General features: G+C 38.4%; 1 protein-coding gene across 5 annotated transcripts in view; it reads left to right on the top strand.

Moving 5' to 3' along the window:
* The window catches only part of ATL1 (atlastin GTPase 1), an 88,523-nt gene that overhangs the window by 35,934 nt on the left and 39,744 nt on the right, over positions 1–12,845 (top strand). The window lies entirely within an intron of this gene.

Below are 12,845 nucleotides of genomic sequence, written 5' to 3'. Positions count from 1 at the left end.
AAGATACTATACTCCAACATATTGATTCTGATATTTATATGGAAAGAATCAAAATAGCTACAACCAATAATAATTTTAAAATATGAGGGGCTTGCCCACTATATATAGTGACTTTCCTTGAAGCTATTTTGATTAAGATAGTGTAGTATTGCTGCTGTAGATAGACAGATTGATGAATGGATCAGAACATTCATTGGATCATTTAGTTTACAACATTTTCTAATTTGTTATGATTCCTTCTTTTATTCATAAGTTATTTAGAAATTTACTGCTTAATTTCCAAACATTCAGGAATTTTCTAAATATCTTCTTGTTATTGATTTCTAGTTTAATTTGTCTATTGTCAGAGAACATATTTTGTATTATTTTAATACTCTGAAGTTTGCTGAGATCTGATTTATGAACTGGTACCTGGTCTATTTGGTAAATGTCCCATATGAACTTAAAAAGAATGCATGGTTCTATAATTATTAGATGTCAGATTGGTCAGATTGACTAATGATACTGTTCAAATCTATATCTTTACTGACATATTGTCTGAAATTTTAGAGGATGGAGAAAAGTTCCTAGAAAGATATAATGTACCAAAAGCTTCTCAAGAAGAAATACAAAACTTTATTACTACTAATATAATTATAGCATCATAAGTATTAATAAAATTGAGGTAGCAGTTAAAAATTATCTCACAAAGAAAATATCAGACCCAGATGGTTTTACAGGCAAGTTCTGTCAAAATTTCAAAAAACGGTTTAATGTTTTACTATAAACTCTTTCTGAAGATAGAAAAGGAAGAACTTGCGAATTTATTTTATAAAGCTAATGTAACTTTGATAATAAAACCAGCCAAAGACAAAATGAGAAAGGAAAGTCATAGACTCAACTCATTTATGAATATAGCGTGCAAGGCCTAAACAAATCTTAACAAACTGCATCCAATAGTGTGTAATTAAGCTACTGCACCTTGAAAATATTAGGTTCATACAAAAGTGAAAAGATATATCACTCACTACATTAACAGGCTAGAGATGAAAAACCATATGATCATCTCAATAGATACAGAAAAGACATTTGATAAAATTTATTTTCTATTTATGATTTTTAAAAATCAATAGTAAACTAGAAGTAGAACTCCCTTAACCTGATAAGATAAAGTGCATCTATCAATGAAACTAACAAATACAACCTCAAATATTGCACTTGCATTAAGATCAGGAAGTTGTGCCCACTACTACCTCTTTTATTCAACATTGTATTGAACGTCCAATAATACAAGAAAAAGAAAAGAAATACATAAGAATTAAAAAGGGGGAATAAAACTCATTATTTGTAAAATTATTTCTATTTCTACATTAAAGAAACCAAAAGTATCTACACAAAATTTATAGGAAATAATAGTTTAGCAGAAGTTGCAACATGAGACTAATGTATTAAAGTCAGTTACATTTCGTTACTCAAGCAACAACTATAAAACGTAATTCAAAAAGCAACAGTGGGGGCTCTCCTGGTGGTGCAGTGGTTAAGAATCCACCTGCCAATGCAGGGGACACAGGTTTGTGCCCTGGTCCAGGAAGATCCCACATGCTGTGGAGCAACTAAGCCCATGTGCCACAACTACTGAGCCTGTGCTCTAGAGTCTGCCAGCCACAACTACTGAAGCCCGCACGCCTAGAGCCCATGCTCTACAACAACAGAAGCCACCGCAACAGAGTAGCTCCCGCTCGCTGCAACTAGAGAAAGCTCACGCAGCAATGAAGACCCAATGCAGCCAATAAATAAATAAATAATTCTTTTTTTTAAAAAAAGCAACAATGAAACCAGTTATAGTTAGCAACAAAAACTAATGTTTCTGGCCATCAATGTAACAAATCCCTTCTCCCCCACCACTCCAAATTATAAAAATTTTATTCAAGGGGATGAAAGACCAAATATAATTGGAGAGATATCTCATGTTTGTGGATTTGAAGATAATACCATAACAGTATTGATTCCTTCCAAATTGATCTATAAATTTAATGTAACTTCAGAAAATTTAACTAACATATTGATTCTAATATTTATATGGAAGGGTCAAAATAGCCAAAACCAATAATAATTAGAAGAATAAGAGGGGCTGGACCTACTATATATAATGAATTTTTATAAAGCTATTGATTAAGATGGTGTACTGTTGGTGCTGGTATAGACAAATTCGTGAATGGATCAGAATTGAGAGGTCAGAGAGACCTTCAAGATGGCAGAGGAGTAAGATGTGGAGATCTTCTTCCTCCCCACAAATACACCACAAATACATCTACACGTGGAACAACTACAGAACACCTACTGAACGCTGGCGGAAGACCTCAGACCTTCTTCCCAAAAGGCAAGAAACTCCCCACATACGTGGGTAGGGCAAAAGGAAAAACAGAGACAAAAGAATAGGGACAGGACCTGCACCTCTGGGAGGGAGCTGTGAAAGAGGAAAAGTTTCCACACACTAGGAAACCCCTTCACTGGCAGAGACGGGGGGGAAGCTTCAGAGCCACGGAGGAGAGCACAGCAACAGGGGTGCAGAGGGCAAAGCAGAGAGACTCCTGCACAGAGGATCAGTGCCAACCAGCACTCACCAGCCTGAGAGCCTTGTCTGCTCACCCGCTGGGGCAGGTGGGGGCTGGGAGCTGAGGCTCGGGCTTCGGAGGTCAGATCCCAGGGAGAGGACTGGGGCTGGCTGCGTGAACACAGCCTGAAGGGGGCTAGTGCGCCACAGCTAGCCACGAGGGAGTCCGGGAAAAAGTCTGGACCTGCCTAAGAGGCAAGAGACCATTGCTGCGGGGTGTGTGAGGAGAGGGGATTCAGAGCACCGCCTAAATGAGCTCCAGAGATGGGAGCGAACTGCAGCTATCAGCACAGACACCAGAGACAGGCATGAAACGCTAAGGCTGCTGCTGCAGCCACGAAGAAGCCTGTGTGCAAGCACAGGTCACTATCCACGCCTCCCCTCCCAGGAGCCTGTGCAGCCTGCCACTGCCAGAGTCCCATGATCCAGGGACAACTTCCCGGGGAGAACGCACAGCGCGCCTTGGGCTGGTGCAACATCACGCTGGCCTCTGCCACAGCAGGCTCGCCCCGCATTCCTTACCCCTCCCTCCACCCGGCCTGAGTGAGCCAGAGCCCCCGAATCAGCTGCTCCTTTAACCCCATCCTGTCTGGGCAGGGAACAGACACCCTCACGTGACCTACACACAGAGGCGGGGCCAAATCCAAAGCTGAACCCCAGGAGCTGTGTGAACAAAGAAGAGAAAGGGAAATCTCTCCCAGCAGCCTCAGGAGCAGCGGATTAAATCTCCACAAACAGCTTGATGTACCCTGCAACTGTGGAATACCTGAATAGACAACAAATCATCCGAAAATTGAGGCGGTGGACTTTGGGAGCAACTGTAGACTTGGGGTTTGCTTTCTGCATCTAATTTGTTTCTGGTTTTATGTTTATCTTAGTTTAGTAATTAGAGTTTATTATCATTGCTAGATTTCTTTATTGATTTGGTTGCTCTCTTTTTTAAAATATATATATATATTTTTTTCCTTTTTCTCTTTTTGTGAGTGTGTATGTGTATGCTTCTTTATGTGATTTTGTCTGTATAGCTTTGCTTTTAACATTTGTCCTAGGGTTCTGTCTGTTTTTTGGGGGGGTTTTTTTAGTATACTTTTTAGCACCTGTTATCATTAGTGGATTTGTTTTTTGGCTTGGTTGCTCTCTTCTTTCCTTTTTTTATGACTTTTTAATTTTTAATAATTTTTTATTTTAATAACTGATTTTATTTTATTTTACTTTACTTTCTTTCTTTCTTCTTTTCTCCCTTTTTTCTGAGCCCTGTGGCTGACAGGGTCTTCGTGCTTGGGCCGGGTGTCAGGCCTGTACCTCTGAGGTGGGAGAGCTGAGTTCAGGACATCGGTCCACCAGAGACCTCCTGGCTCCATGGAGTATCAAATGGTGAAAGCTCTCCCAGAGATCTCCATCTCAATGCTAAGACCCAGCTCCAATCAACGACCAGCAAGCTACAGTGCTGGGCACCCTATGCCAAACAATTAGCAAGAGAGAAACACAATTCCACCCATTAGCAGAGAGGCTGCCTAAAATCATAATAAGGTCACATACACCCCAAAACAAACCACTGGATGCAGTCCTGCCCACCAGAAAGACAAGATCCAGCCTCATCCACCAAAACATAGACAGAGGCCTACACAACCCACTGAACCAACCTTAGCCACTGGGGGCAGACACCAAAAACAACAGGAATATGAACCTGCAGCCTGCAAAAAGGAGACCCCAAACAGAGTAAGTTAAGCAAAATGAGAAGACAGAGAAACATGGAGCAGATGAAAGAGCAGGGTAAAAACCCACCAGATCAAACAAATGAAGAGGAAATAGGCAGCCTACCTGAAAAAGAATTCAGAGTAATGATAGTAAAGATGATCCAAAATCTTGGAACTAGAATGGAGAAAACACAAGAAACATTTTACAATGACCTAGAAGAACTAAAGAGCAAACCAACAATGATGAACAACACAATAAATGAAATTAAAAATTCTCTAGAAGGAATCAATAGGAGAATAACTGAGGCAGAAGAACAGATAAGTGACCTGGAAGATAGAATAGTGGCAATAACTACCACAGAGCAGAATAAAGAAAAAAGAATCAAAAGAATTGAGGACAGTCTCAGAGACCACTGGGACAACATTAAATGAACCAACATTCGAATTATAGGGGTCCCAGAAGAAGAAGAGAAAAAGAAAGGGACTGAGAAAATATTTGAAAAAATTATAGTTGAAAACTTTCCTAATATGGGAAAGGAAATAATCAAGTCCAGGAAGAGCGGAGAGTCCCATACAGGGTAAATCCAAGGAGAAACACGCCAAGACACATATTAATCAAACTATCAAAAATTAAATACAAAGAAAAAATATTAAAAGCAGCAAGGGAAAAACAAATAACATACAAGGGAATCTCCATATGGTTAACAGCTGATCTTTCAGCAGAAACTCTGCAAGCCAGAAGGGAGTGGCAGGACATATTTAAAGTGATGAAAGGGGAAAGTCTACAACCAAGATTACCCTACCCAGCAAGGATCTCATTCAGATTCAACAGAGAAATTAAAACCTTTACAGGCAAGCAAAAGCTAAGAGAATTCAGCACCACCAAACCAGCTTTATAACAAATGCTAAAGAAACTTCTCTAGGCAGGAAACACAAGAGAAGGAAAAGACCTACAATAACAAACCCAAAACAATTAAGAAAATGGTAATAGGAACGTACATATTGATAACTACCTTAAATGTAAATGGATTAAATGCTCCAACCAAAAGACATAGACTGGCTGAATGGATAAAAAAACAAGACCCATATATATGCTGTCTACAAGAGACCCACTTCAGACCTAGGGACACATACAGTCTGAAAGTGAAGGGATGGAAAAAGATACTCCATGCAAATGGAAATCAAAAGAAAGCTGGAGTAGCAATTCTCATATTCAGACAAAATAGACTTTAAAATAAAGACTATTACAAGAGACAAAGAAGGACACTACATAATGATCAAGGGATCAATCCAAGAAGAAGATATAACAATTGTAAATATTTATGCACCCAATATAGGAGTACCTCAGTACATAAGGCAAATGCTAACAGCCATAAAAGGGGAAATAGACAGTAACACAATCATAGTAGGGAACTCTAACACCCCACTTTCACTAGTGCACAGATCATCCAAAATGAAAATAAGTAAGGAAACACAAGCTTTAAATTATACATTAAACAAGATGGACTTAACTGATATTTATAGGAAAATCCAAAAACAACAGAATGCACTTTCTTCTCAAGTGCTCATGGAACATTCTCCAGGATAGATCATATCTTGGGTCACAAATTAAGCCTTGGTAAATTTAAGAAAATTGAAATCATGTCAAGTATCTTGTATGACCACAGCACTATGAGACTAGATGTCAGTTACAGGAAATAATCTGTAAAAAATACAAACACATGGAGGCTAAACAATACACTACTGATTAACCAAGAGATCATTGAAGAAATCAAAGAGGAAATCAAAAAATACCAAGAAACAAATAACAGTGAAAACACGATGACCCAAACATATGGGACGCAGCAAAAGAATTTCTAAGAGGGAAGTTTATAACACGACAATCCTACCTCAACAAACAAGAAATACCTGAAATAAACAAACTAACCTTACACCTAAAGCAATTAGAGAAAGAACGAAAAACCCCCAAAGTTAACAAAAGGTAAGAAATCATAAGATCAGAGCAGAAATAAATGAAAAAGAAATGAAGGAAATTATAGCAAAGATCAATTAAACTAAAAGCTGGTTCTTTGAGAAGATAAGCAAAATTGATTAACCATTAGCCAGACTCATCAAGAAAAAAAGGGAGAAGACTCAAATGAATAGAATTAGAAATGAAAAAGAAGTAACATCTGACACTGCAGAAATACAAAGGATCATGAGAGATTACTGCAAGTAACTATATGCCAATAAAATGGACAAAGTGGAAGAAATGGACAAATTCTTAGAAAAGTACAACCTTCTGAGACTGAACCAGGAAGAAATAGAAAATATAAACAGACCAATCACAAGCACTGAAATTGAAACTGTGATTAAAAATCTTCCAACAGGGCTTCCCTGGTGGCGCAGTGGTTGAGAGCCCGCCTGCTGATGCAGGGGACACGGGTTCATGCCCCAGTCCAGGAAGATCCCACATGCTGCAGAGCGGCTGGGCCCGTGAGCCATGGCCACTGAGCCTGCACATCCGGAGCCTGTGCTCCGCAACGGGAGAGGCCACAGCAGTGAGAGGCCCACGTACCGCAAAAAAAAAAAAAAAAAATTAATGCACAGAAATCTCTTGCATTCCTATACACTAATGATGAAAAATCTGAAAGAGAAATGAAGGAAACACTCCCTTTTACCATTGCAACAAAAAGAATAAAATACCTAGGAATAAACCTACTTAAGGAGACAAAGGACCTATATGCAGAAAACTGTAAGACACTGATGAAAGAAATTAAAGATGATACAAACAGATGGAGGTATATCCCATGTGCTTGGATTGGAAGAATCAACATTGTGAAAATGACTATACTACCCAAAGCAATCTACAGATTCATTGCAATCCCTTTCAAACTACCAATGTCATTTTTCACAGAACTAGAACAAAAAATTTCACAATTTGTATGGAAACACAAAACACCCCGAATAGCCAAAGCAATCTTGAGAAAGAAAAACAGAGCTGGAGTAATCTGGCACCTGGACTTCCGACTATATTACAAAGCTACAGTAATCAAGACAGTATGGTACTGGCACAAAAACAGAAAGATCAATGGAACAGGATAAAAAGCCCAGAGATAAACCCATGCACATAGGGTCACCTTATATTTGATAAAGGAGGCAAGAATATACAATGGAGAAGACAGCCTCTTCAATAAATGGGGCTGGAAAACTGGACAGCTACATGTAAAAGAATGAAATTAGAACACTCCCTAACACCGTAAACAAAAATAAACTGAAAATGGATTAAAGACCTAAGTGTAAGGCCAGACACTATCAAACTCTTAGAGGAAAACCTAGGCAGAACATTCTACGACATAAATCACAGCAGGATCCTTTTTGACCTACCTCCTAGAGAAATGGAAATAAAAACAAAAATAAACAAATGGGACCTAATGAAACTTCAAAGCTTTTGCACAGCAAAGGAAACCATAAACAAGACCAAAAGACAACCCTCAGAGTGGGAGAAAATGTTTGCAAATGAAGCAACTGACAAAGGATTAATCTCCAAAATTTACAAGCAGCTCATGCAGCTCAATATCAAAAAAACAAACAACCCAATACAAAAATGGGCAGAAGAGCTAAATAGACATTTCTCCAAAGAAGATATACAGATTGCCAACAAACACATGAAAGGATGCTCAATATCACTTATTATTAGAGAAATGCAAATCAAAACTACAGTGAGGTATCACCTCACACCAGTCAGAATGGCCACCATCAAAGAATCTACAATCAATAAATACTGGAGAGGGTGTGGAGAAAAGGGAACCCTCCTACACTGTTGGTGGCAATGTAAATTGATACAGCCACTATGGAGAACAGTGTGGAGGTTCCTTAAAAAAAGTAAAAATAGAAGTACCATTTGACCCTGTAATCCCACTACTGGGCGTATACCCTGAGAAAACCATAATTCAAAAAGAGTCATGTACCACATTGTTCATTGCAGCTCAATTTACAATAGCCAGGACATGGAAGCAACTTAAGTGTCCATGGACACATGAGTGGATAAAGAAGATATGGCACATATATACAATGGAATATTACTCACCCATAAAAAGAAACGAAATTGAGTTATTTGTAGTGAGGTGGATGGACCTAGAGTCTGTCATACAGAGTGAAGTAATTCAGAAAGAGAAAAACAAATACCATATGGTAACACATAAATATGGAATCTAAAAAACAAATGCTTCTGAAGAACCTATGGGCAGGATAGGAATAAAGACACAGACATAGAGAATGGACTTGAGTCCACGGGGAGGGGGAAGGGTATGCTGGGACGAAGTGAGAGAGTGGCATGAACATATATACACTACCAAATGTAAAATAGATAGCTAGTGGGAAGCAGCGGCATAGCACAGGGAGATCAGCTTGGTGCTTTGTGACCACTTAGAGGGGTAGAATAGGGAGGGTGGGAGGGAGACGCAAGAGGGAGGAGATATGGGTATATATGTATATGTATAGGTGATTCACTTTGTTATATAGCAGTAACTAACACCCCATTGTAAAGCTGTTATACTCCAATAAAGATGTTTAAAAAAATATGTTAAAAAAAAAGAAAAAAAAATTGCGAGGTCAGAAACAAAGTCTCTCTTTCTCTGTCTCCCTGTCTCTTTCTGGGTCCGTGTGTGTGTGTAACTCTTAACTATGACATGGCAGACCACTAGACTCTTTGTTAAATAGAAATCTGAAAATTTTGTTACTCGTATTGAAAAAATCAAGTTGGAATTCTATCTCACCTCTTATACAGTTAGCAGCTCCTGGTTGATTAAGAACTTAAATATCAAAAGCAAAACTTAAAAACTAGAACAATATATATGAATGTCTTTTATGATTTTGTAAGGAATAATTTCTTAAACATGACATACAAAGTGCTAATGATAAAATAATAAAATCTATTATGTCAAAATTAATAATTGCTGTTCATCAGTAACAGCTTAAGGAAAGTGAAACGACAAGCAGAGGATTTTTGCTATACACATAACTAACAAAGGTCTAGCATTCAAAATATATAAAGAACCACTATAAATCATTAAGAAAAAGACAATCTAATAGAAAAAAATGAACAAAAGGCATGTCCTCACTTCATTAGCATTTAGAGAAATGTACGTCAGGACTACAGTGAGAGACCACTTACTTACTTTTATTATTTTTTTTTGCGGTACGCGGGCCTCTCACTGTTGCGGCCTCTCCCATTGCGGAGCACAGGCTCCGGACGCGCAGGCTCAGCGGACATGGCTCACGGGCCCAGTTGCTCCACGGCATGTGGGATCTTCCCGGACTGGGGCACGAACCCATGTCCCCTGCATCGGCAGGCGGACTCTCATCCACTGTGCCACCAGGGAAGCCCCACTTACTTATTTTATACCTATCCAATGGACAAAACTTTAAAAGTCAGGCAAAACCGAGTGTTGGAAAGAATGTGAATCAATAGACTGTCTAATAAACTGCTGGGAGTGGGTGCGGAGTGAGAATTTACTACAGCCACTTAGAAAAAATTTCTGAACACGTTGTGAAGTTGAATATTTGAAAAAAATTACAACCGAGAAATTCCATTCAGAGTACCTCTTGCATATATGTAGTTAGCTACAAGCAATCTTAGAGAATTATTTCAGTCTGTGGAAAGTTGTGATCTAGTTTTCAACTCTGAAGATGTTTTTCTATCCAAAATATTATGTCTAGCCAGCCTTCCTGATTCACATCAGTTGTATATGCAGATTAAAACTACACCATAGGTAAGGAGGTTCATCAAAGAATGTGTGTTGTTGCCCTCAGAAAGGACCTTTTACTGAGGCTGAAATTAGATGGGTAAGTAATGCTGGAATAAAATATGAATAGGTAATAAATAATAGCAATATTAGGTGGTCACCATCATTAGGCACGTAATATTTATCAAGCTCTTTGGTCTTCATTTAATAAATATTACTTCATTTAATCATCACAAAGCCTCGGATGTAGGTACCATTCTTTTATTTATTTATTTATGGCTGCATTGGGTCTTTGTTGCTGTGCGCAGGCTTTCTCTAGTTGGCGGTGAGCGGGAGCTACTCTTCGTTGCAGTGCACGGGCTTCTCATTGCAGTGGCTTCTCTTGTTGCGAAGCATGAGCTCTAGGTGCGCGGGCTTCAGTAGGTGTGGCTCACAGGCTTCAGAGCACAGGCTCAGTAGTTTTGGCACAGAGGCTTAGTAGCTCTACAGCATGTGAGATCTTCCTGGACCAGGGGGTCGAACCCGTGTCCCCTGCATTGGCAGGCAGATTCTCAACCACTGCACCACCAGGGAAGTCCCGTAGGTACCATTCTTAATCTCATTTTTCATATGGAAGATGGTGAGTCATTAGGAGGTGAAATAACTTACACAACTTCTTATATGTGTAAGTTGTGAAGCTAGGATTTAAACAAAGACTCTGACTCCGGCATCTGTGATATGGCAATATAGAAGCTATTGTCTGTTAGATGTAAAATCAATTTTTCTTAACTTTGCAGAGAGAACAACTGTGATTCATGGCTAACGCAGTGGTTTTGTTTTCTGCAGATGCTTCATACTGTTGCTCAGAAAGTAATGGTGTATGTCTATCTCCACTAATGAAAAACTAAAATTATGTGTTAGATTTGTAGTATTTCAATGGCATTACCTTATAGATGAACAGCAATATATGTAGTTATCAATGTGATACATGTGTATACATACATCAATATGATCTGAAAACTCATTTAAAATTATGCTGAGAAATATAACTGCCTTGTTTTTCTCTAGTTATGAGACTTCTTGTCAGACAGACATAATGAAGAATGTCTATTTAAATATGTTTTCAAAAATTTGGATGAAAGGTTATTTAAGAGCCCAGTTTATTTCAAAATTAATATTATTAAGGGTTGATTTGAGGCTAGGTCATATATCTGATCTGAGGAATTAATTGATGTATGTTTTGACTTTCTGTTCTTTTGATAGAAAGCAAATGAGCCCATTTATGTGTTGTCCAAAAGTTATTTGATTTCCACTAAAGAGGCAGAATATTATAGTGGAAAGTTCTGAGATTAAAGTTTAATTACCTGGGATCTAAACCGAAATTGACAGTTACTATGTGAACTCTAGTGGGTGTGATCTTGGGAAAGTTACTTAATCCAGTTAGTTCTTCCTCATGTGTCAAAAATACAGATAATAATAAATACCTTCCTGCGATATTAAAAGCAATAAAGAAATAACACAAGAAGGCATCCATGGTAGGTTGCCTAATATAGAAATTGCATTTATTTCCCTTGGGCAAAGTCAGTTACATATTTGGCTTTAGTTTCGTAAATCTATAATAATGCTAATAGCATATACCAATACATATACCAGCCAGTGTTCTAAGTGTGTTACATGCATATATTAATTCACAGCAACTTTATGAGGTAGACACAAAGCGGTTAAACAACTTATCTAAGGTTACTCAGCTAAGAAATGGGGAAGTCTTGATTGGAATCTCAGCAGTCTGGTTCCAGAGCCTGTGTTTTTAACCACTACACCATACTGCCTTTCTAGAGGAAGGGGTTGTAGGGTGTATCAGTTATTTATTGCCTGTTATGTTGCATAATAAATAGTCACAAAACCTCAGGGGCATAGAACAGTAGTATTTATTGGTCACATGTTGAAATGGTTGTTAGACAAATCTGTTGATCCTGACTGGGCTCCCTCATGTGGCTGGGGGTTGGCTTGCTGTGGGCCTTGGCTGGACCCGGGCAGTTTGCCTCTGCTCCAAGTGTCTCTCATCCTGCAGCAGACTAGTCTGGGAATATTCTCATGATGAATGGCAGAGACCAAAGAGCAAAATGGAAACACACAAGTGCTTTTTCAAGTCTCTGCTGTGTCATGTCTGCTAAAACAAATTACATGGCTGACCCCGGAGTCAAAGTGGGAGGACATTACAAAGTTACATTAAGAAGGTTATGGATATAAGAATGTGTCACTTGACACATTGAAGTTGTTTTGTAATATACTGCAAATGCCAAGGTCTAGCGTTCTAAAATTCTTGTATATTAGGGATGATTTCTAAAAGAGGACATCTGTCAAAAACAGTATTTCTGACAATTAAATAGAAAACTCTGAAAACACACACATGTGAACACACACATACATGCACACACAAACACATATAAATTTATAGAAAATAGGCAGAAACTTCTGGGAATACTTAGTTCAGTTTATAATCCCAAGGTAGTGGTGGTGATGATGATGATAATAGCTAAGCTTTATGAGCTTGCTGTGTGCCAAGCACTGTTCTCAACACTTTACATATAGTACCTCCCTTAATCTTTTCAACAACCCTATTAAATAGGTACTATTAATAGTTTCTGTTTTACAGTTGGAGGAACTGAGAGATTTAGTAATTTCCCAGAGTCACAAACCTTTTTTATAAGCTCTCCACACAAAGTAACTTTCGAAAAGCTTCTTATTTTTTTTTTATTGAATTATATCCAGACCTCTCTTCCATAGATTTGAAGGTCTTCTGTAATCTGGCCCTACCCAATTTAATTATCTGTAACTTCCATTGCTACA

Source organism: Pseudorca crassidens, chromosome 1, assembly GCF_039906515.1.
Source record: "Pseudorca crassidens isolate mPseCra1 chromosome 1, mPseCra1.hap1, whole genome shotgun sequence".
NCBI classification, from domain to species: domain Eukaryota; kingdom Metazoa; phylum Chordata; class Mammalia; order Artiodactyla; family Delphinidae; genus Pseudorca; species Pseudorca crassidens.
The sequence above is the reverse complement of the archived record's forward strand: the minus strand, read 5'-3'. Positions and strand labels throughout refer to the sequence as shown.